Source organism: Perca flavescens, chromosome 6, assembly GCF_004354835.1.
Source record: "Perca flavescens isolate YP-PL-M2 chromosome 6, PFLA_1.0, whole genome shotgun sequence".
Classification (NCBI taxonomy): Eukaryota; Metazoa; Chordata; class Actinopteri; order Perciformes; family Percidae; genus Perca; species Perca flavescens.
The window spans coordinates 9,589,031-9,615,338 of record NC_041336.1 but is presented as its reverse complement, the minus strand read 5'-3'; the positions used below and the strand labels follow the sequence as shown (position 1 = coordinate 9,615,338).

The 26,308-nt window shown below is 39.7% G+C and overlaps 1 protein-coding gene and 1 long non-coding RNA gene across 13 annotated transcripts in view; one reads left to right on the top strand and one right to left on the bottom strand.

Moving 5' to 3' along the window:
• dgkb (diacylglycerol kinase, beta) overlaps window positions 1–23,951 on the bottom strand; it is a 114,211-nt gene extending 90,260 nt beyond the window's left edge. Inside the window, exons 1-8 of one of the 12 annotated variants that reach the window (XM_028580246.1) lie at window positions 23,817–23,951; window positions 18,484–18,581; window positions 9,345–9,371; window positions 8,605–8,759; window positions 7,438–7,581; window positions 5,343–5,435; window positions 3,091–3,318; window positions 2,653–2,925 (exon numbers count right to left, since the gene is read on the bottom strand). The gene's annotated coding sequence lies outside the window, so the exon portion shown is untranslated. The remainder of the gene's footprint in view (window positions 1–2,652; window positions 2,926–3,090; window positions 3,319–5,342; window positions 5,436–7,437; window positions 7,582–8,604; window positions 8,760–9,344; window positions 9,372–18,483; window positions 18,582–23,816) is intronic. The other 11 variants (XM_028580240.1, XM_028580242.1, XM_028580248.1 and 8 more) reach the window with 11 other exon arrangements.
• LOC114557027 (uncharacterized) lies at window positions 10,977–12,321 on the top strand. The gene is made up of 3 exons (XR_003692761.1): window positions 10,977–11,025; window positions 12,096–12,172; window positions 12,276–12,321. It is a non-coding gene; the product is annotated as an uncharacterized LOC114557027 (long non-coding RNA).
• Window positions 23,952–26,308: the final 2,357 nt, after the last annotated feature.

Below are 26,308 nucleotides of genomic sequence, written 5' to 3'. Positions count from 1 at the left end.
TACTTAATTGCTGTGAAAATGACAAAGCACATTAAATGCACCAAATATGTGGCTAGATTGAAGCTGGAGACGCTGGTTTGCAATTAGAAGCTGTGGTTGTTTCTGTATTGTAAAAGGTCAGCAATACTGATATACTGTATGTCACTACATTAAAGATATAACAATGTCATTTTGCCTCAATTCCCATAACACCGATATGTCATATTTCCCTGGTTTCCTGCCTTTTCTTCCGCAGCTGTCATCTCAACGCTGGCCAAATGGTCCTCTGTCTCCTGATCGCCGTATTTCTCAGAGTAGTTGCAAAAGACTTGACATTTCAGGCAATCATGTTTGTCAGCCAGTTTAGGATGAAGCCAGAGTACAGCATGTACCATAATTAGAGACTGATGGAGAGCTTTTTATAGATAGAAACAAATGTCAGCAAAGTGTATGAGAAAAATATAACGAGGGAAATAACAATTGACTATATATACATACATTTTTTATTTATTTACGTATTCATTATTATGTATCGAGAGGCTATGTTTATGTCCAGATGTATGTGCAACATTTTGTATTTAAAATTAGTATTAATAAATAATAGTAGAATAAAAAACGTGTTTATTTGATTTGTTTAATTTTTAAAAAGTCACAGATTGCTCGAGTGAGAATAAAACCCTAAACCTAGGAATTGCAATATTAATGCTACGCTCTAATGTCACATTAGAAATGTCATTGCAACATCGGAAAAAAAATGAAATATTACCCACCATTCACATTTGGTTTTTGAAGTAATCTTATCTTTTATAGCACTTATAACACTATCCAGACCATTTATGGTATACATACAGATTTGGGATTGATAAGAAAAGAGATATGAGAGTGTGAAGTACCCGTTTCATTTCGGGGGAAAACTAAAACATGTCCGTTCAACTAATTGGCTCAGACTGAAGCATCATAGAAATGTTTGCAACAAGTGGAAGGGAAGTGAAAGGGTCCCTGTGTGAAAATAAAAGCTTAATTTGGGCATTCAAAGCTGCGTTGGTGCTGCTTTCCAAATTACCTTGCATCAGCCTGACTGGTTGCTATGATGATAATACGATTGAGTTTAAGCTAAAAATCACCTTTTTACAGGCCCGTACTTGTATTATTGAACAGAGTTCTATATCTAGCATTTTACTGGAGGTAAATTAGAAGCAGCAAGTGTTCCTGCTAGAAGAGCATTTTTGACTGAACCTATTAAAACAAAATTTAGACCATCACGGAGAAACTAAATATTTTAGCAGCAGATTTGCAGCCAATGTTTAAGACACTTTATCAAAGAGAGAGTCATCAATCAAGTGAATTTGTATTACAGGTTTGTATTATGTAGCTGTTGAGACGGAGAAACCTCCGTCATGTAAAAAGGATGGATAACATGCCTCACTGATATTTTGCCATTTGATAAAAGCCAAGTGTGAAACCAATATTTTGTTTTGCTGAGATGATTTGTCAGTTCAACACAAATACAGTAGGTCACCATAAGAGCTACCAATTAAATTATACAACCTAACCAGCTGTTGGAATTTCTATGGCCTTGTTTTCCCTCTTGTGAGTGCGCGCGTACAGTAATTGTATATTTGTGAAGATGTCGATCAGGCATCTGTGTGGGTGTTGTGTGTTACATCGCCAGTGGAGCGTTTGCCCCAATTGCTGATACTGTGGATCAACAAGTGGAAATGTTCATTCATGTGAAGGACGGATGTGTGTTTTTGAATGCATGTGTGTAAATAATATACACTGATGTGCTTTTTAGTGTGGGTTAAATCCGTCTAATTTTGTTTGGACTCGTGTGTATGTGTGACTGTGTGTATGCACGTGTGTGTGTGTGTGTGTGTGTGTAGCCATGTGTGAATACATGTGCAGGCTATACATTTTACCTTGAAGAACCACAGCATGAAAGGACAATTACACAAAAGCTATATAAATTATGAAGGGAGCGTCATTATTATTATTATTATTATTATTATTATTATTATTATTATTATTATTATTATTATTATTATTATTATTATTATTTAAGTAGACCACAAGCAAAGGGACAGTAAAGGGAAAGCAGCAGTCAACACAATGTGCAGCAACCAGTGTTTGTGTGTGAACACGCTGGGTGCGTGGGAATCAACCTCCCTCGCATAAACTTTGATCTGCTGCTGGAGCTGAAACTAGAAAAACGCTCAAACGCTGCAAGGACTCATTTATTGTTTTTTACAGACAGCAGAAAAAAAGGAGCTGATAGAAGTCTTGTTATTCATCTTAAATCTCCAATGAGTCTAATCCCAACACAGGGATACCATTTCTTAAACAGCACTGATGTGTGCAGTATATTCCTGCTGGGCACTACGCTGTAACCATCCTCTGTCTCTTTCTGGTGTTGCCTAACTGTAGCCCAGACTCGCTGGGCATCCTTTCAACAATCAAAATCCATTTCCACAAATGTCATCAGATCCAATTCATTTTGTCCTCTGGTGATGCAGTGAGGATATTCAGCGTGGATCCACGTGCTATGCAGCCCGCTGACAGAAGACCTGCGCTAAGACACCACTGATGCCACGACACACAGATAGGCTACAGTAGGCAGTGGCCACTGCGACATACGGCTACATGAATGAGATGTTTCATCAACATGAAGCTCACCTTCTGCAGAGCTAGAGGGAACCACCAAGAGAGGATGAGGGAGGAGTCCTCCGGGCAGATGTTTTTTCAGATGAAGCGCCTCAGTCACATTCCTGCTGTATCCTCCTCCGGGTCTTCAGTCAACTGCGAGGCAGAAGTGGATTGTTTGTAATTAGACAGAGTATCTGTGTATGAAAGAGGAGACGAAGGAGCAGCAGCCCTCTCCGCTGCATGTGAGTGCATGAGTATGTGGATTGTGTTTGTTTTTCTCTGGTAAGAGCAGCATCGCCGGAACTGTGGAGTGGTGAGAGAGAGAGAGAGAGAGACAGAGAGAGAGAGAGTGGGGGGAAAGAGGGAGAACAGAATTAACCCTTAACACTGCTCTGCCTGCAATGATCAGTTTTCCATACTCCCGCTCGCTCACGTCACATCCCTCCCCCCAATCACTCAGGTCCTCACCTTCCCCTCCCTCCACTGAATAAAAACAAAAGGTCCTGAGCTTTCTTGCTTTCTTCTTTTCTATCCGTCTCTCTCCTCCTTTCAAGCCATTACTACTCCGGTCACTGTGGCACGCCTCAGCTGGCCGCATTAGCATTCAACGCGACAGGCGGTAAGTGCAGCAACCTGTGGGCTACCCTGAGAGAAGGCGGGAAAAAGAGAAAGATGAAGACAGAGAGGGAGGAGAGGCTGGGGGGCAGAAGCACACGGAGGGAAAATGATGACAAATAGGGACAAATAGAGAGAGAGAGAAGATGAATATGCTGCAGTTGTGTGACAAATTCTTCATTTAGTTTTCCGGGGACGCAAAGACATGAAGATTTGAAAGCACTATACAGAGAATGCACACTGAAATACCCGTATATGCTGTAGGCTACACTTATCAAAAAATTCATCAAAATGTGCAGACATCTCTGTTCTAGATCTTTACAGTATAGGAATCAAAAACCTTAGCTGCATGATTTAGTCTCATCTCGTCTGACGAAATTAACACTAATAGCCACAGCATCGTAGGAGATGTAAGAAATCTTACAAGTTAACGCAGAATGATCATACGGACTAAAAAATTGCAAAGTAATAAGAACAAAGGAGAAAATGAGAATCCCGCAGCATTTTAGAAATTTGGACTCAACTCAGTTTTTAATAAAAAAGGCGCCCACCTACAGCATAGTTCACATTAACATAAAGTAGATCAGTAACACAGAAAAAAATCAATAAAAATAATTATATAACCGCACAATAATTTAAAACACCAGTACTGTAAATATACTGTTTCCACTACTGTTTTGAGAGACGTTTCGTCGTCGGAATCACATCTTCTATCACCATAATATGTGAGAGAAAAGAATATTCCCAAATGTCCTATTTATTTGCAATAGACCATTATTTAGAAATAGGTTTCGGTCCTTAGACCTTGAACATGTTTGGTTGTTGGTTGTTTGGTTGAAAAAACACTAATAATTAATTTTCTGGAGAGGACAGTCTTAAAAATAAATAAGTAATATTCTCCACAGTGAATACTGTCTAGAAGATCATGAGCCAGACATTTCACCTTCAGCCATAGTGAAACTGCGGTACAATATAAATGGCTTTGTAGAGCATACAGTCACAGCAAAACCCTTCTGCAGGAGACATAAAGGTTACTCAATAACCGTTTTCTGCCCTGCTGTTCTGCCTTTCAGACTAGGCTGTAAAGATAAAAAGGACTCAACTATAGCATGCTGCTTCCTGGAACAGACCTAATGTCTTCAACTCATTTACCAGCCCACCTTTAGATAACCTTTACATTGCTCCCACCTTTTACGTAGCCCTCCGCCTACAGGAACACCATTTGCTGTATCTGACCCACGAGCCTCAGCCTGGATTGAGTTTCATGAAAGATCACTAAACAATGACCCAGATATCGGGGGCATGTGTGGGTTTTTGTTTTAGTGCTGCCTCTGAGCTGTCCATGTAGGTCATTTGGATGTGTAGTTTACATTTGTATCAGAGAGGCAGAGGATTTGAAGTATTGACATGTCCCTCACATGTGACTGTCAGTGGGTAATTACAGGGCATTTGGGCTAAACACCACCAAAATGATGGGCTTGAAAGTCGCAAAACTGCTCCTTAAAGCGGAGGGAAACTGCCGATTGGGTGAAAACTATCTGCGCGTTTCTCATTACGGGTGACCCCTTTTACATTACATGTAGTCATTTGAAGTATTGTTATTATGAAAATATTGATTAGTGCAGCTTTAATATTAAAATATAAATGATATGATTAATATTAAGGTTTATTCTTGAACTTTGAAACCGTACTTTTACAAAACAATATTATCTCAGGGTAAATTTATCCATAGTCTTGCTTTGCCAGACCCTCCTCCAAAGCGCACTGAAGGAGGGTCTGGCTACTCCACATAGCATAAAACATGCTCTGGTTTAATGGCATTTCTTTCATCCAATCAGAATCGTCATAGGCAGTGGAAATCTCTGCACAGAGCCGCTGCAAAGTAGTCAAGTGAGAGAAAACTCAGATTGGACATATAGTCTAGCTAACTGTCTGGATTTACCCTGCAGAGATCTGAGGAGCAGTTAACCATAGTCCTCAGAAATCCACCAAATTTAAAATATCAACACAAAGAAAGCGGAAGGAAACGGGAGTGTGCATAAGGCGGAATTTCCTGCAGCACCGGCGCAATCCCGGGAAGTGGAATACGAAGGATATAGACTAACTTGAGCAAACTCCATCCCCTGAGGAAGACGATCCCCTCGTCTCATTTCTTGATGAATCCTCGATTCCTTTCCTCGCCTCCTCGCGTCTACCTCCTAAGGAAGAAACACGAGGAGATAGGAGTCGAGGCATCAGGCACTTCACAAAATGACATCTGTGCTCAGGAGCTGTCATTTTAAAGCGTCAATTAAATAAAAGTCAATTAAATATGATATATCGTCTTTTCTACGTCGGTGCCAAAAGTACTTCTACAAAAGGATACACTTGCATCCTTGTGCATCCTCACTGATAGCTTCTCCATCAAGCCTCCTCTCTCCTCCAGATGCAGTTAAAATGTTTTGTTTTCTTCTACTTTGATTTATATTATGTATCATATTTTAAGTTCGGCTGTCAGCATTTTTTAACATTTTATGAGCAAAGGCCTTTCAATTTTATTTAATTCTGTATTTAATGACAGATACAGTACAGTAGTTATATCTTATTAAAAAAACAATAACAAACATGTACACCTAAAATAAATGGAGATCAGTCAGTATATTTTAGAATGTCGAAATAAATACAATCTGAATACTTTCTCATAATAATGTTTTGTTCTTGCTGTACCACTGTTTTCTACATTTAGGGAATAAAACATGACCCTCAGACACCAGACACTTATCATGTGGGATATTAATGTGCTGTATATGACCTAAAAGACAGCGCTCTGTATTTCTGAGGGTTTTGTTGTGCATGTGGGTCAGGTTACAGTCCCAAAATACAGGGAATTACAGTAATCAAGCCGAGAGTTGAAAAAGCATGGATAACCATGGATCCAGGTCCTGGTGGGATAAAAACGGCTTTAATTTGGCTAAGATTCTAAGCTGATAAAAGCTGCCCTTTCACAACACGACTGACTTGTTAGTTAAAATTCAATGAAGTGTCCAGGAAGACACTAAGATTTGTAACTTCATTATGCATGCTTGCAGACAGGGGCCCAAGCTCATTGGATAGGCTGCTGACAGAGCTCGAAGGGCCAAAACATGATCATGTTGGGTGTAACTGGAATGTAAAATTGTGTATGTCAGAGATTATTACCTCAGAACATGATTACTACATCTCACAGTGTTGACTCCCTAAGCATTAGCCAGAGCTGATACTAATGCACTGATGATTATAGCACTTCTCATACAGTACATATCGCAGCCTCAACCCTGTGAGCGGCAGACGGATTGTAGAATAAATACACTGTGATGGTAATCAACATTCAACTTCCAAGATCCAATCAAATCACCCGGTTGCTCAGAAGAGAGCTGGCAACTCTGTCACCACCCTGACCCCCCTGACTGTGACAGCAGCCCATAGCACATATATCAATTCTACCCCACTACTAGCCCTCTGTGCTATAAATAGCAGGCTGAGTGTGGAATCTAGTGTAGAACACAATGTATCATAATGGGACCATTATGTAAGGCCCTGTCCGGTGCGTCAACACACAGGCTGACTCTGGGTCTTCCTTCCCATGGGGCGAAGACCCCACTGATGCTGGCTAGATGACAGACAGCTCGGTCTCCCTTAGTTACTATACATCCCGGGGATAAAGCGAAAGAGAATTCAGGAGTACAGAAAGACTGACATCAATGTACAAACACTTCATACAGTAGTAGCCTGTAGGCTTCTACCATTTCCAGGAAATGTCTTGGACTGTATGCACTGGGAGAACTAATCATTGAAAAATGGTTTCATTCCAGATTGCTACATGTACAAGACAAATGTTTTGTATTTTGAGGTAAAGCACATATTCCTACACAACTCAGACTCCACCGACTGCAATCATATACACTGATTTGCTTTTAAAAATATATTTTGGACGAAATGTGTTTTGGATGGCTACGATTAGGCTGCGAGACACTTTGTAAGGTTAGGAAGTAAAATCGTTGCAAAGCTTTAAGCCAGCATCCTTTTTAAATATTTAGTCCACCTGAACTTAAAATGCATTTGTCTTCTACAGTATAAATCGCATGTCCTGCGTAATCCTTCAAGAAAAAAAATGAAGAAAATTTATATTTGATTTTTTTTTGGTTTCATGATCGTGCCCCTCCATTTTCACCAAACATTCACCAGGGAAAAGTGGCCTGCTAATGTCAGTTTGCAGGCTACTTAGCTGGTCAGCTGCCGCATATAAACGTCCCTGGAAATATCCCTTTGGTCCATTTAGATGCTGGCCGTGGCTTGAACACAAGTTTAACTTTTTCTCTCGTTCCCCTGACGGTGCTCAGCCGAAAAAAAAAAAAACTACTACTAACATATTTAAAACATGTTGACATTATTTTTGACTTTCATAAAACCTCAAAGACTAACTGCTGCCTTCAATCTTAATGAAAATGTGTTAGCTGCAAGGCTGTTCACCTACATAGTAACAGTTTCATTATAATATCTAAAATGTTATTTATAAGTCAGAGGCGGAAGATTCAAGCCACTATGTGTGGACTCACTGATTGATCAATTAGTGTTCTGAAGTCTCTTTTATATAGACCTTAGTGGTCCCCTAATACTGTATCTGAAGTCGCTTTCCCGAAATTCAGCCTTGGTGCAGAATTACAGCCACTAGAGCCAGTCCCACAATGAGCTTTCCTTAGGATGTGCCATTTCTGTGTCTGTAGCTATTGAGGAGGAGAGAGGGGGGGCAAGGTGGAGGGTGGGGGTGTGGCCTTGACCAACTGCAATGCTTTGAAAGCCATGATTTCTCTCTCTCTCTCATGGGTGGGCCAAATTCTCTGGGCGGGCAAAGCAGAGAAAGGGGAGGTAATCTTGCTCCTTATGACCTCATAAGGAGAAGATTCCTGATTGGCCCATCTGAGCTTTCATTTTCTCAAAGGCAGAGCAGGATACCCAGGGCTCGGTTTACACCTATCACCATTTCTAGCCACTGGGGGACCATAGGCAGGCTGGGGAAACTATTATAAATATTAATGTTAAAAAACCTCATAAAGTGACATTTTCATGCCATGGGACCTTTAACCACTCGAGGTCAGTGCCTAACCCCAACCAATCGAGCTGCTTGTTAGGGTGGGCCTTTCCTAGAAGTTACCTATAATAACGCGTCAGTGAGCAGTCCTTTGTTTGGTCAGAGATTTTCACCCATTTCTCAGATGAAAGATAGATTAGTTAATTTATGTCCATCATCCACACCATCCTCTGGTTCAGACAGTTGAGTATACAGGGCAATGCAGCAATTATAGAGCATCATACAGCGTGTATGTCCGTCTAGCGTGTGCTTGCACGTACCCATATTTATGCATTTATGCATGTGTGTAGTGGGACTCCCCTCTGTCCCCATGCAGACAGTTGGTGCAGAGCGTTGGACTATATTACCATAGCATGAGTCACTGGAACATTCTGTGGCTCTGAGGGAGCAAATCACATTTGTTTGCTCTTCCCATCTGCCATGTAATGAGGAAAAGAGGAGGAAAAAGGAGTACAGAAAAAAAAGATGTTTTAGCTAGCGTGTGAAGTTAGTTTAATTTTGTATCCAAAGATAAAATCCTAAGAGTGGGCTGTAGATTAAACTGATTTAAAATAAAGATGAAAGTAAGTTTAATTGATAATCTGCTAAATGTCAGCTAAAATGCTCATTGCTGCACTGCACTTCTCAGAGCTCGCCTGTCAATCAAACAGGGTGGGGGCGGGACTCATGCTTTTCTTTGGGATTTCTGTTGATGCAGATTGAATGTCTGTAGCTAGTGTTCTTTAGGTTTCTTTTCTTTTTCTTTTCAGCTTGTCAGTAGGAGCTTGTGTTCAAGTGTGTCCTGTGGAGTCTCAACAAAATGTGTGTATAATTAAATCCTAGAAATCATAAAACATTTAAAAAACATTTGTTTTCTTCTTCATCTTCTACTTCAGAAGTAACAATACATTTAAAAATCATGTTGACATAGACGGACGGCTCAATGTGATTTCAGTTGGACTTTACAGTCACTGTGCAGCTCTTAACATTTTGTCATGAAATTATGAAAATTCAAACTCACCAAATGGTAGGCACTCTGATAAGCGACCTATAAGGTAAGAAAAAAAAAAAATATCGACGTTAGGCAGCTGTACAGTAAAAAAGTAAGAAAAAACTTCTCATTACAAACCATGTAAAATCAAGAGATGGCAGATCAGACTTTTGTAAAAAGCAAGGTTTTTAGCCTTTTTTTTTTTTTTTAAGTGTGGAGGCTTCTCTCAGTTCCACTGGCAGGGTGTTCCATATCATTGGGGCATAGACAGAAAAAGCAGCCTCCCCTGCTCTCGAGTTACAGCGAGGGATGGATAAGAGACCGCTGCCTGTGGATCTGAGGGTTCTTGCTGGTTCATATCTAACAAGCATGTCTCTAATATACTGAGGTGCAAGGCCATTGAGAGCTTTATATACTATTTATATACTCCCTTTACTGGGAGCGTCTCTCAGTAAAGGCTAGCATTGATTTTAAGGTTCTGCTCCCAGGGAGCCAGTGTAAAAGTCTAAGGACAGGTGTAATATGTTCAAACTCCTTTGTTCCAGTAAGAACGCGTGCAGCCGCATTTTGAATTAATTGTAGTCGCTGCACAGCTGATTTCGGGACGCCGGTGAACAGAGCGTTACAGTAATCTAATCTACTTGTTATAAATGCGTGAATCAATTTTTCAGAGAGACCCTTAATTTAGAAATATTTTTAAGATGGTAGAAAGTTGATTTTGTGACTTGATTGATATGACGCTTAAAGGAACACGCCGACTTATTGGGAATTTAGCTTATTCACCGTAACCCCCAGAGTTAGACAAGTCCATACATATCCTTCTGATCTCCGTGCGTGCAGTAACGCTGTCTGACGGCTCCAGCGGCATCAGGCCAGCACAGAACATGCAGGTGAATGGTTCCAGCAATCCTACTGCTCCGAATAAGTGACAAAATAACGCCAACATGTTCCTATTTACATGTTGTGATTTATAGAGTCACAGCGTGTACAAAAAACAAACTTTACATGAGACACAGCCGTCTTCTAACTGTAAACAAACCGGGAACTATATTCTCAGGCGGAAGAATATAGTACTTGGGCGGAGTGATATGCTCGCAGCAAGCCTGTCTGAGAATACACTGTTAGACTTAGCTGTAATTTCTACAGTTACTTACCACAAAATGCCCAGTAAAATACCATCATTTTCTTTTCCGGTTCATTACTGTAATATGCATTGCATTATGGGTAATAACATTTAGTTTACAGTGATTTACTGTATATTTTGAATTTGCGGTAGTCTGCTGTAACAACAGCAGTAGTGCTACTGTAGTTGAATAAGACTAACTGAATTTTAAATAAAATTGTTAGCTAATGTTATAGAAGCATAGCAATGAAATGGAAAAATAAAATATCACTATAAAATGAAATACACTTAATTTGTTTTGCTTTTAGCAGTGAAGGTAATTAAAAAATTTAGACATTTTTTTCAGCAGTGTCAATCATTTATTGAGAGAAACAAGAAAGCCATTACGGATATAAATGCTTGACCGCCAGATTTGAACTCTGACCTCTGACCTCAGACTCTGACAACTTCAGAAGAGTAGCGCGTAGTTACTTCGAAGGCGTTGAAAGGAGTAACCTCAAAGGACTACCGCCCGGTTTGGTCTGTGCGTGTACGCACCAGAGTCCCGGGTCACACACACTCCTCGAAGAGAGCTGGAGCAGCGTTAAGGTAAGACCAATTTTTGCTAATTCTGTGACATTAAAATTTCTGCTCACAAGCCTTCCCAAGCAGAGACGTAGGTTTAGTTTACCGACCTTTGTCATAGCTAGCTAGGCAAGAGCAAACTGTTAACTATAGTTCATTTTCCCCATGGTGAGCATTAGCTATAATGACGACGTTCGGTAGCCTAAAGCTAACACAACTTGTTTTACACGCGCTGTTAGGGACATCTTTTTCACTTGTCAGACCACCATTATCTTTGTCGGAATTAAAATGTAACCCTAGAAGTTTAAGGTCAGTAACTGCTAGCTTTTTAGCTTGCTGTTGCCGCATTTTGGCTAACATTACCTATGCTTATGTTGAGTCTGTGGGTTGGTTTGTCAGTGTTTTAGCATGATTAAGCAAAATGTACCGCATTATTAACCTAACATTAGTGGAGGTAAAGTTAACATTAAATCGTTACCTCTATAGTTGCCCATCTAGTTTTAATAGCACCTAATGTTAACATTACATCTTTTTAAAAACACCCACTCTAAAAAGTTATGTCGGGTGACAGGGAAGACGTCTTTAAGTAATGTTAATGTGAAGCATTTGTGGATAGCATTTTTTTCCCCTTGGCTTCAGAGTTTGGCCACTTAAAACCATCAAGATGTCCAGCAAAAAAGTGCCCAACGTTACAGTAGTATTGTTGCATTCTGTAATGTGATATCATTGAATTCATCCTTTTTAGTTTATGAGACCTAAGCCAAATATTGTTTAACTCAAAGAATATGATGTTAGGAGTTGAGCGTATTAGCTACCATGGTTTATGCTTTAAGTTTTTCTTCACAAAATAGTGTTGTTGTTAGCTATCTAGCTATCTATTACGTGATTAACCTTTTAATGCATCACATAACATTCTGTGTTACCTAAATTATACTGGTTCCTTGCATACTAATGCATGGCATGCATTTTTTTTATCTTGTTGTAATTGTGTTTTATAACACCATGCATGCACTTAAAAATATTAATTTTCATAATTTCATATGTAGAACAACAACCAATTACTTCCAATATGTGAGATGCTTTTCTTTTTTTAGTTTGCAGCCAACCTCGACCGAGATTTCAATTGAGCAGGAGGTCACATTGCCCACCACACCAAGGCGGATCATGCTAGGTACGAGAAATAGTTTGAAGAAGAGGAGGATGTTTTATTAGCCATGTATGTTTGGTATTCTGTGACACACTGTAGATGAGATAAGATGTTTGTTTGTTTTTAGGAAGAAGTTTGACGTCTTCCACCCATTGGATGGTCAGCATTGAGGGAAGGTCCTCTTTGAAGCTAACCAACTTAACGCCAGTGCTTTTGTCGTCTTCTTTGGCTCCTTTTATCGTTCAATCTTGAATATCAAGAGTCAGCATCTACTACACTGGAGTTGGTACAAGGTAAGTAATTATCTGCATAAAGCATTTAAAAGGTAATGGTACATATTTGGACTATATGAGCACTCTATACACTTACTGACAAAGAGAAAACAACTGAGAAAAAGACTTGGGTATATAGAGCCCTATTACTGTGGTAACTTACAGTGAAAACACACCGGGCATGTAAGCGGTGCGCATACCTGCGTAGCGCAGCTATTTTTATTTCAGCGCCTATGTCATCCAATCGATCCGTTCATACTAGTCACGGAGCGGCCACTTCGGCCCGCGAGCTGCAGCAATAATTTCGTGTCATTCGGAGAATGTGTCAAGCAAGGCAGTTACTCACATAGACAGTATATAAGAATGGGCCACCAGATCCCGTGTCTCTGGACGGAGACCAGTGAAGGCTATTAGAAGCACTTTTCCAGTGATGGCCAGCTTTTACTGCGCAGCCTCCAACTGACAGAGACAACGTAGATGTGACGTGAGCAACATGTCTGAAAGTGTGAAGTCTTCTGGTAGCTGTGCCGAGAGAAATCTCAATCATTCCAAATCTTACAGAGATGGAGAGTGTAGGTGTATGTAAGGAGATAACATAAGAACAGGTTATATATTGATCACTAACATGCTAGTTAACATTAGTAATTAAACTTAAACAGCTAATGTAAGTCGAAACTGCCTGTGAGCTACTCCTCTACTATACGGTAATTCCTCTACTATGTGACAGTAAGTCACTTGGTTATGACACAATCGTTAGCCTATTTTTACAAACGTTACAAGCCGTAACGTGAGGTACAAGGTAATGGAGCCTTTTATACATTGTCGTGTTTCTTTAGAAATAAACAATGTCAAACAATGACAAATCAGTGGAATGCTAACAGGAGGTGATCGCTTTGTAGCATCAAAATGGCGCCATAGGAGGTTCGAGTTCTGAAGCGAAGCTTACCCCCTTGATTAATCACATACAGGAAGACCACAGTAGGTTCATGGGGATTTGGGCTGTCTTGACTTCTCACAGCGAGACACATGATTAGGCGCAAGGAGGGAGAGACCGATGGACGGACAGAGAGAGTGACACGGACACATATACTGTATATAACCTACAATTACCACACTTTTCCCCCACAAATCCTGTCTCTTTCTATCGGAGAGAGAGGCCGAGAGAAGAAGGATGGCTTACGCGTCATGTGTTTTCGTTGTGACTTTCTGAACCGAATGTGCTCGCTGGCAGGTTTACTTCCATATATACTGTATATTTAAATATGACTGCTGATGATTATTATGATATATCTTATATATCTTAAGGATCAACCCAGATGAGGGAAGCAAGTGCATGGCCGAAGTGGGTACAAGCCGCAATACGGGAGTTGTCCAAAGAAAGGTGACAAGCATCAGCTCCCAAGTCACCACCTTCCTCCAACGGCTCACCGAGTTTGAGTGGAAGACATCAAACTACGTAAGCATTTTATTGTGTGATGTAATATAGTTAACATCAGAAAAATGATTACACAGTGCGACTGTACCCTGCCTGCTCCAACATTGACAGAACTAAATGCACAGTTACTCGGTCACAGTTACTCAGCAAAAGTTACAAAGTGTTGTTTTAATTTCTAGTTAAAGTTTTCATGTTTTTTTGTGTAAGTGACTGATAAGAACAACAATCTTTGAAATTGGTCCAGTATTGAGCAAGAACACTGACCTGCAGCTTGAACCGGGCTCCAATGTAATCATATAGGGCAAATGTGCGTCGTCAATTTCGTCCACTAAAAGTTCTGTTTTTGCCACTGACCGTCTTGATTATTATTCTAAGTGTCTGACAACATTATGGAAAGGATCCCTACAGAGATAGACATTTTAGTTAAAAGCGGAAGATCCTTTTTGTTTAAACAAGAAACAGCCCTGAAATCACCATCACCAAACCCACCATACGATCAAAAGTTACTGTTTATTTACACCGAGTCTGGTGGGTTTAGCAATAACAATTTTGGGGATGTTTTATGATTTAGAAAAAGGATCTTACTCTTTAACAGAAGAACTGTTGACCTCGATAGGAATCCTTTCCATAATGTTGTCAGAAGATTGTCAAAGATTGTTGTCACTTAGACACAAGAACATAGGAAAATAGGGTCCAGGTTGAAAAAAGGTAAACTTTAGGATATACTGTATACTGTGGTAAATTTTGTAATTTATTTTATTTCTACTTTTCATGTTTATACAGATGTTTGAGAGGATTGGTCATAAAGATATGCCTTAAAGACATGGAAAAGTCATGAAAATATATTAAAAATGTGTATGAATTCTGAAATTAGAAAATTAATCAAAACATTTTTTTTAACTGTGCTGGGACCGACAGACAGCAAAAAGAAAGTAGAAAGACCTTTGAATTATCTGGGGAGGAAAAACCCTGTAAACTACTACTACTGATCACTGATGTGTTATTTTTTATACTGTCATATTCTATGTTTTTGCAGAAATTGTAAGTCTGTTAACAGTTTAGATGAGATAAACTCATGACCTTTCTCTGCTTCCCATACAGTCCAGGACGGACCACCCCAGCAGATGTGGATCAGCAAGCATGAGTATCATGGGTCCGGCCCTTCATCGTCCTTAACAAATGCTTCTCAACAGACTGCTTCTCCTTCCCTCCCCAACCAAATGCCCAACAACTTCACCTCTGTGGTAAACAACCATACCACATTTTTCAAACATACTCAGGATTTCAAAGAAAAAAACAACTGCCGAGATAAAGGATGAACTGATGGCTAGGTTATTAATTAAAAAAAATGTGCATGTGTTTTCTTTGAGTCAAATCAAATGGTAACTGCATTGCTCAGACATCAAGGCTGCCCATTGTTTAGCGATACTTAAACATGGTTGTAGTATTGCTTGTGTGTAAATTGTGTCTGTTTTTTTTTTTTATTATCTTGGTCTTGGTATTTGTACCTGTTTTAATACAAAAATAAAAATGTATTACTTTTGTACATGGACTAAAGTCAATTATTTGGAATTTATTAAATTCAATAGCATTTATGTAAAATAATCAATAGTTTGTACTACCAATGCCAAATTGTGTAATATACTGTGAACCACAATTGCAGTAAAACTATAATATATCATGACAGTTACAGTATAATTTAGGAAATTGTAATTACAGTACAATTACTGTAAGGTTATTATACTGTAAAACCAAGTTACAGTAAGGGTATTATACTGTAAAACTAAGTTACAGTAAGGGTATTATACTGTAAAACTAAGTTACAGTAAGGGTATTATACTGTACAATGGAACTGCGGTAAGGGCATCATACTGTAAATAACATGTACAGTTATGGTACTGTAATGGGTTAGTTACAGTAACTCACTGGCAACACGTTGCCAGTGAGTTACCGCAAATATACAATAAAAAGTCTAACAGTGTATAGTTCCCGGTTTGTTTACTGTTAGAAGACAGCTGTGTCTAATGTTACGTTGTTTTTTGTACACGCTGTGACTATACAAATCACAACATGTAAATAGGAACATGTTGGCATTATTTTGTCACTTTTGTCACAATTCGGAGCAGTAGGCTACTTGGAACCAGTTACCTGCAGGATCTGTGCTGGGCTAAGCTAATGCTGGAACCGTCAGACAGCATTACAGCACGCATGGAGATGAGAAGGGTATGTATCGACTTGTCTTACTCTGGGGGTTACAGTGAATAAGTTAAATTCCCAATAGGTCGGCGTGTTCCTTTAAAATTTAAATCAGTCTAATATTACACCCAGATTTCTAGCTTCAAATTTGCTCTCCAGAGAGAGAACTGAGATGAGCCGCAATTTTCTGTCTTTGAGCCTTAGCACCAAAGATAAGTATTTCTGATTTATCTTTGTTTAGTTGTAAGAAGTTCTCTGACATCCACATATTGATATCATAAATACAATTAATAAGGATATGTACAGCTGTGAATCATCTGCATAGTTATGGTAATTTATGTTGTGTTTCTTTATAACATGGAGAGCATGGAGAGATTAAACAATAATGGCCCAAGAACTGAACCTTGGGGAACTCCACACATAATGGCCATTCTGACCGAGACAAAATCCCCAATGCACACAAAGAATTGCTATCCAGCAGGTAAGTTCTAAACCAAGTATGCGTCTTGATAACACGCCAAAAATGGCATACGTACGCCACTTCATGAGATTAGTCTGTGTGTGATATCAATCATGTCATTTAACTCTTGCTATTTTTACATGGTCATAAATTCCAAACTTTGTTTTCAATGAGGAAGAAAAGCCCTTTGTGGAAAAACCATACACAAATTCTTATTCCAAAAAGAGTTATTTAATCAGAATGAAAACATTCTATCATCAGTATTAAAGGTCCAATATGTAATATTTGTACTGTAATAAATCCAAAAATGACACCAATGCCTCATCAGATATTAAGGAAACATGTTAAACTGAAATACTATCTTTTCTGACAACAATGCTAATTTCAGTATTTTTTTCTTTTTGAAATTTACATTCCGTGACGGAATTTATGTTTATGTTTTGATCTGTGTGTTGTTATCAACGGCCCAGTTTGACAGGCAGGCCGGGTTGCCAGATATATCTGTAAAAACGCAAACACAGCGCGCTACAGCTGTAACGTTAGTACAGCCATGAAAGCAGCAAACAAACGAACAGGATCAACGGATATATATTCTACATGACATAAAAAAAGAAAACAGCATGTTTCTAACAGTTGCATGACCAGAGACGTAACAATCCCCTGGTAAATATTGGAGATGTATTTGAAAGATGGAGACAGCTTAGAGCCCAAAAGGACGCAGAGTTGGCTTATTTCTCCTGAACCGGTAAGCATTAGCTTCACGCTAATTTATCACAGCTACTAGGGACGGGCATTTTTTGTCATTTCAACATTTGTGTGCTCACATTGAATTATATAGCTAGAGTAACCGAGTTGGTTACTTGCAAAAACAATTGAGACATAGCCAGTAAAGTGATCCCGACTGGTCCTGGCTAACGCCGCCATGCTAACCCTGCTAACTGTTAACGTTACCGGGCAGCCCACGGCTGTTTACAGAGTGTAGCCTCTTCAGCGGCTGGAGCCGACAACGGTGAGTTATTTTAAGCCACGAGAGGGGGGCTGTAAATCGGAAAGAGGAGACTATGAGTTTGCAGTGTGTTTAGCGATTGTTGCCGTAATTCTAAGCCAATGAAGTGTGTTCCGTCGGCAAGGTAGTGGTATTTTTAGCGTTTCGTATTGTATTTCTAAGCCGGGGAAGTGTGCCTGACTGGCGTGTGGAGAGGACCGTAAGGTTGTTGTGTTTTTAGCGGTTCATACTGTAATTTTAAGCCGAAAAAGTGTGTCTGTCAGTTGGTTACAGAGCTCTGCGTGAGCATGGGCTTTTATGACTGTCAATATAGCCAGCATCTACCGTTAGCTACTCCGCTGTGCTGTTGAGTAATGTCTGGCTATGTGAGACTAGCATCTAACGTTAGCTACTCTGCTGTGCTGTGGAGTAATGTCTGGCTATGTGAGAAAAGCGTCCAGCTACATTGTTGTGAATGCTGCGGTCTCAGCCTGGCAACCTCCGTGAACTTCGAGTCTGGGCAGGAGGGGGCGGGGGAGACGACTCTCCAGTATTTTGAATTGGTAGTGCAGTAACTATTTTAACCGCTAGCTGCCAGTATTACACATTGCACCTTTAAACCAAAAGTATTACCATGGATCAATATAAAACAGATTTACTTAACCTTATTTATTGTGGTAAGTAAATATAAACCATGACATGGAGATTTAAAAAGTGTGCCCCTCCAACTCATCATGACTAATTGACATGAATGCCACGGTTTTCAAAAAAAGCTTTTATCTCAAAGACACCTCACGTCAAAATCTTGTAGATGCACTTGATAGCAGATTTACTAATGAGGGGAAGCACAATCATGCATTTACACTATTGTAGCAGCACATGAAAGGTGATATTGGTGGTTGTCTGGTTCATTCAGGCGTTCGCAGGTTTTCCTGACCACTGCTGATGTGATTTGTACTCGACCCAGTGAGCAGAACACATTCTTACGCTAGCGCAAGTGCTGTGATGATATCAAACTGGCATGCGAATATCTTCATTCACATCTTGTGGGTAGCAGCAGAGGCACTGCAATCCTCGGTCTCTCTCTGTGTGAAGGAAAACAGAGAGGCCTTTGAATATTTTTTGTTTCATTTCAATTTCCATCATCTTCTTGACAGTGACACTATTCCATTCCTAATTTGAGTGTTGTGTGTTTGTGTGGTGACATTCCACATTTGTTATTGTCAACAAATCTAATGAAAAGACCAAAATTACTGCCTGTCTATCAAAAGCCTAGAAGTGTATTCCTCTGTGCCATAAATCTCCATTGTTGTCCAAGAACTATTAACAAGACTGGTCTACAGGCATGCTAGCAGCTCTGTGAGGCTGTACTTTGAGCTAAATGCTAACACTAGCAGGGCAACATGCTCACAGTGACAACTGGCATGGCGTTGGTGTACAAGGTATGATATTTACAATGTACACCATCTTAATTTAGCATGTTAGCTACATTCTAAAGGAAAATGCCATAAAATATTAAATTAAGTTAATCGTCACACAATACAGTAACGTGAGCTATTTAAATTAGCTGAATACATGGTTAAATGTAATTTGCTCTTACCAGTGCATTGCAGCGTGTATTTTGTCCATAGCAAGTCCCCGCTATTCAGTTCCAAAACGTCCCAGTTAGAGAGTAAATTACGTAAACATATTCTTGTAAATCTTTACAACCATTCCCCAAAAGAAACAAGCAGACCAGCCTTGTTGCATGATCCAAATTGTCTTCAAAACTTGCCATTTTGAGCTTGTAACTTGTTAGCTTAAATTTTCCTGAAAGGCAAGGGACATCCAGCGATTATCCAGTAAATAAACCATTGTTGATCCAGACTAGCTACACACTGAATAGTTGTCGAGACATTTCACTCAAAATCACAAAGGTGAAACTCATAGTGGCGCTAAAGGGAAAGTCAGAAAAATCATCACACACACACTGTAGTTTCTTTTGACTCAATCCCACAAACAGTACACCAACATGCTGCCCCAAATACTCACTAGAGCATCAAATGTGTCAAATCAATCACACACAGCACCCCTGCAATGAACGCATTAGTTGAGTTAAACCCAAATGCTAAAAAAGAAGCCAATGCAGAAGTGCCAAAAACTGCAGGTCCTCGAGTGGCCACTTCAGGCTGGCTCTGAACGGGATCCCCATAGATCCCCACGTTGACATGCCCAGTTTTACAGAAGAAATAAACATGTTTACAGCCTGGTACAAAAAAATGGTTTTGGTCTCTATAGCAGGGCTGCACAATATATTGGTTTTTTTTATCGTTATCACGATATCAACTTGCACAATAAAACGAAACGAAACACTGCGACATATCGCATTTTATGTTCAATTCAATTTGTTCAATAAAATGTTGGAAATGATTTTCTTTTAAATTCAACAAGCAATTTCACATGTTTTAGCAGAATACTGAAAGCAGAAGAAAGGCAGAACTGAGAAAATTTTAATATCCGTTTATTTATCGCAAGTTATATCGTTATGGCGACATTCAACTACGTTAGCTCATATTTTCCTCATATCGTGCAGCTCTACTATATAGCTGAAAATAATTCTGTCAATGTTAGGAACCAATGGGCTTGGGCCTGAGTGCCACTGACAGGTTAGAGAAGTCGGAAAGTATCGGTAGACTAATTGAGAGAATATTGCCCTCCTTATCCTTTAAGTGACAGTGTTAATTACAGGAAATGTTTAGATGATTTTTTTTTAAATACAATTGCATTTTTTTTTTTCAGATGATTCAGAGGTTGTTAAATAGCTGCCCAGGATGAAATAACTGCTGGTTTGTTTTGGCTCCCTTTTATATTACAGCGCGATTTAATTCACACTGACTGTCTCATTGATTCTTTCTTGAGCTACATCTCCTCGTTCCCTTAAGCGAGACCCTGGGCAGAATTCCCTCACTGCCTATTAGCAGGATTTCATGTAAAAGGTGAAGGCCATATCCTTCCACACTTAGATCAATACTGTATGTCAGCTTTTCAACCTTTCATTGGATCGCTTCAATAACCCAACCGATCATTAAAAAGCAGAGAATATGGGCAGAGCAGCACAGAGAAGTGATGTTAATCTTTGCCAAAGAAGATTTAGAAAAACAGGTCACAGATAAAATTGTCATGGTATAATAAATGGACTGCAGATAATGAGTTTGAAAATATCAAGGAGTTAATACGGTTAGTCAACTGAGCATCCAGTGTGAGAAAAGGGCTCCACAGAGGGCTGACTGTGGATTTTGTACCCCATCACTTACACTGGAAGTGTATTAGGAAAGGATCTCGTAATGGTTAGTATGAACAGGAGAAATAATTACAACAACCAAAAAATGTGAGAATTGGATTAAAACAGACTGAACTTATCCTTTTAAAAAAACATACCATAGGTATTTTTAGACCCATCCTAATTTTGTAAACAATTTTTGGTATCAAATATGTAAAATACAATAGTATTATGTTGAAATATACAGTAATTAGTTCTAGAAGTAATTGGGGCCCGGCACCTGCCTTCAATGGTATTTGGAAGTGCACGACTGCTATGCAGAATTTGAACTACTGGACACAATGCTTCACTAAGAATGGACACTGAAGGTTTCCACATCTCACTTGTACTGTAAGTTGCATATTGAACACCAACTGGCTTAAAGTGCTCATATTATACTCATTTTCAGGTTCATAAATTGTATTTAGAGGTAGGCCTGTCACAAGAACAAATTTTGCTGGACAATAAATTGTCCCAGAAATGATTGCGATAAACAATAATATTGTCGTTGAGAGACCATTTTCATCTAACATAATGGTAATGGCATAATAATGCAGGTACACCTTTTCAAAGATCAATAAACTTTTATTTCTAAAGAATATTTAACATTGGAACTGAAGACATTTTAAATATCCACAATAAATGAACAAAACAACCAAAAACAATAAATAAAATGGACTCTCAGTCTCCGTTAACAAAAAATGCACTGGAATAAAAACCAAACCCAATCAAAACGTTAACGTTAACTGAAAACAGCGTTTCTTTTTAGCATCTCACATCACATTTTCAGTCACTATGAGCACTACTACGGTCAGAAAAATTGTGCCAAAATATGAACAATACCGTCGCTGTCAACAGGCTTATCTGCTAATGTTAGCTATCGACCGTTAGCTTGAAACCATCCAGCAAATAGACGGTACCGTAGTCTGTACGGTGCCGTTACCTGAAACCGGTGATTTAACGTCATCGCTCATTTTACACACAGTTTAACAACAAAACAAAACGCTGAGTGAACATTACTTGCTACGGTTTTCATGTTGGTTTTGAGCGGTATGTACCCCCACTAACCTGGAAAAAGTTTTTAAAACAGTAACGTTAATACAGCGTATCGGAGGAATACAGCGTCTCCTGCAGCGGGGAGTCAGAAGCAGAGGGATTGTCACCGCGGCGTTCGCTAATGTTAGCTTCTTGTCTCATCTGGGGTCTGATAAACACTAAATTCATCAAATTCAGTGTCCACAATGCTATTTTCTAATAAACTGTAGCGGTCCGTCTGCTCTATTTCTGGTACCGTCGCGGCAGAGGAAAACAAACAAGCATGCAAATGGAAATTATCACGGCCGGAAAAATTATCAAGCTCAGTTTTATTCATCATGCGATTAATTGATTTATTGACTATTGCGACAGGCCTATTTAGAGGTTATATGAGAATAGGTTTACATGGTTTAATTTTCAAAAAACACCATATTTTTGGTTGTACTGCACATTGTTGCAGCTCCTCTTTTCACCCTGTGTGTTGCGCTCTCTGTTTTAGCTACAGAGTGAGGAATCACACTTCTGTTCCATCTTTGTTGGGAGTCACATGCACAGTAGCTAAGTAAGCACTACAAGCTAGTCAGAAGCAGAGCATGAGGGCGTGCCACGCTAGCAGCTAGGCGAGCATTATAACGTGTGTTACAAAGTGACCCACATTCATCACGGAAGTAAAGGCTTGACTACAATAGAGCTGTTTGGAGCAGTTTGTGAACAGGGTTTTCTGTTGGAGATGGTAAGTCCCTTTGGGTTGGACTTTGGGCTTTTTCACTTTGTAAACCTATAACGTGCACAAAAAAGATATATAACACAATAAAGGAAAGGGAAAAAGCCAAAAAGCATAATATGAGAACTTTAAATAAAGCAGTTCATCTCACAAATCCTGCTCATATGTGAATGTGCTCCACATGTGTCTATACCTTAAAACTAAGATTTGTGATGAGCACAAACTTTTCCCCTTTAACAGATACAGGTGAAAACAGTGTCATCCTACATCTAGTCTTGCTTTGCCAGACCTTCCTCCAAAGCGCTGCAAAGGAGGGTCTGGCTAGTCCACACAGTATTCCGGGATGGGAGAAAAACGTGCTCTGGTTTATTGGCATTTCTTTAAACCAATCACAATCGTCATGGGTGGCACTAAGCTCCGGAGAGAGCAATGCTGCCTCTGCAAAATAGCCTCGGGAAGGAACTTGTTTTGGTGGAACATGTCTACGTTACGTGTACAAACGTTGTTTTGTCGTGCAACAGAAAACTCATAATTGGAAACAAACAGCCAATCAGAATTGATATTGGCATATGATAAATGTAAGCTTCTTTTTGTGACTCTACTCATAACCCTGTTTGGGTTGACGTTTTGAACAGTTGACTATGAACTATTTGCTGCCAAACAGCCCCAAACTATTCTTAGTTACAGGTGATTATACACTAATGAAAACATAATTATGAATATCATAATACATTTCTGCCAATAAATCCACCTAAATCCTACATACTGCTCCTTTAACTTGCTATTCGAAGAACTAATGTCTCCCCAAAGTTTCGGGTCTTTATGCCTTGAAACCACTCTGAATCACACGGAGCAGAAAGCTGCCACTGCATTTCTCTTTATGGTCTCTGAAACCATGAGGAGCATCAGACAGAAGAGCTGGAAGCATCCTTTTGTGACCTGCAATTAAGTTTTTTGTTGTGTTCATCAATTTAGAGTGGTGGTTTAAATGAACTTTTCTATTCAAAAGGCCCAATTTCCCCTACCAAAAACTTAGTATGGGAAGGGCAAGTCCACACTGAATCACAGTGAGCTCTTGCTCTTTATCATACTGAAACCATGAGGAGCATCAGACAGATTCTACATGTTACTGTCACCAAGCAAACACATAATCTGCCTCTGGTCTGTTCATTAGCATGTATAGCTAATGACATTAGCAAGTGCTGCTAGCTAAACACAAAGGAACAAACTTACCAGAAATGTAATTTCAGTCATGATACTCACATCGTGATGCTGTTTAATGGTATTCTCTGTTGGTTACTCCATTTTTCTTTGTATACAGTCAAAGCCAGTCTTATTAGAAATTCTTTGGTAATACCCTCATGGGTTCAAACATTTGAGCTCTGGGCATGTTGAATGTCTGGCCAAACCCTAATCAGTGATGTCACAGCAGGTGTTCGGTTTAAACAGTTGCTGAATTTTAAAGGGATAGTTCAGTTCTTTTAAAGTGGGGTTGTATGAGGTACTTTTCCATACTCAGTGTATTACATACAGTAGATAAAAAGTCAGCATGCTTCCAGTTTGGAGAAGCAGGCACGAGTACCGACACCAAAGCTAAGCAATGTAGCTTATTGCTGTTGACCGGGGAAGCAGCTAAATGGATTTTAGCCACCTAAAAAAAGGACCATTAAAAAAAATCAATATCTGTTCAAGTGTTAGGTATATTTAGAATCTTTTCACCACTTTACCTTGCCGTCAGACAGCCCTTTTTGACAGGGAGCTGATGCCTTTGTGTACATCTATGCTCTCTTCAAAACCACCAGACTCCTTTGACAAAAACAGTAATTTTACCTTGCAGAACAAGGGAGTTGCTGGTCTACCGCTGCCTCGATTAGTTAGTTTGTCTTATTGTGTGACTTCTGTGTTTTAAAAGGGTTAGGAAATGACAAAACTAACAAACAAACTAACCGATCAAGGCAGCAACTTTCATGTTCTGAGAGGTAAAATTACTGTTTTGTGGTGGCTTTCAAAAGAGCAATATAACTGCTTTAGTTCCACGTAGGAAAGGCACACTCAAACAGATATTGTATATTGTATTGTATAGGCCTTTAATTTCAATTTCCAATTCAATTCAATTTTATTTATAGTATCAGAACAAGAGTTATCTCAGGACACTTTACAGAAAGAGTAGGTTTAGACCACACTCTATAATTTACAAAGAACCAAAAATTACAGTAATTCCCCCAAGAGCAAGCATTTAGTGCGATAGTTGTAAGGAAAAACTCACTTTAGGAAAAAACCTCGGGTGGTGAGAAAAACTTATTTTTAGGGAGAAACCTCGGAGGTAGGTGGTGTCTGACGGTGCCGGTTGGGGGTGTGATGAACAGTGGCGATAATAGTCACAATAAAGATACTGGAAAAATGACCAGAAATAATAGTTGTAGTAGTTCCTGGCATAGCAGGGCCCTACAGGCCATTACAGGATGTAGCAGGGTACTGCAGAACGTAGCGGGTCATAGCAGGGCGCGGAGCAGCTGCAACCATGATTTAGGTGCCACCCTAGTTCAAGGAAACATGCTGAATCAGATTTGGATCGGATTTGGGCCACTTTTGCCTGCAGTCTGAACGCAGCCTTAGAGACAGGTAGATGGCTTAGCTGAAGAGACCTTTAACATTAGTTGTTGAAGGTCTATAGGATAAAAGCAGTCTAAGTATATGTCAGGTCTTGTAGTTTAAAGGTGAACCATTAGAAGTGAATTTTATCTCTAACTGTTATAACTGTATCATTGAAGATACTTCAATACCTCCCCTTTCTCTGCTTTGCCCGCCCAGAGAATTTGGCCCACCAATGAGAGAGAGACATCATGGCTTTCAAAGAGCAAAGTGGCAGTTGGTCAAGGCCACACCTCCACATTGCCCCCCTCTCTCCTCCTCAATAGCTACAGACACAGAAATGACACATCCTAAGGAAAGCTCATTGTGGGACTGGCTCTAGTGGCTGTAATTCTGCACCAAGGCTGAATTTCAGGAAAGAGACTTCAGATACAGTATTAGGGGACCACTAACGTCTAAATGAAAGAGACTTCAGATACAGTATTAGGGGACCACTAAGGTCTATATAAAAGCATCCAAAGAGCACCATGTCATGGGAAAATGGTCTGATAATAAAGGATTCTGTGGCAATACTATTAAATCTTCAATGTCGATGCCATATGCCAGCAGAAGGTCAGACATGACAGATAAGGGGAATGACATGCAGCAAAGGGCTGCAGGTCGGAGTCGAACCCACGGCCACTGCGTCGAGGAGTAAACCTCTATATATGCGCGCTTGCTCTACCAACTGAGCTAACCCGGCCACAGGATTGTATTTTGTGGATGTGATATCTTTTTTACTTGTTTTTTTTTAAAATGGCAAACACATACAAATTATCTCATACTGTGGACTGTTCTTCACAGATGTTATGAGCATCTGTCAAGTGAACACATTTGATAAGATGTCTGGTATTTCTGAAGTCACCATGAGCGTGCTGCACATATGTACAGTAGAGTGATGCCATCTGTTGACCTGTTAAAGTGATGGTTCGGAGTAATTTCACCCTAGGGTCCTTTGCACCATGACCTCGAGCCAAACGCCCCCCAGAAGCTTTTTTCACCAGGGTTGAACACTAGGAGAATTAGCATAGAGTAGCGTTATCAGCTGAATAGCTTAGCGCAGGGGCTAATGGATCCAAAGTGTCTCTTAACATTACCCCACTAATAATGCCCGAAATGATACC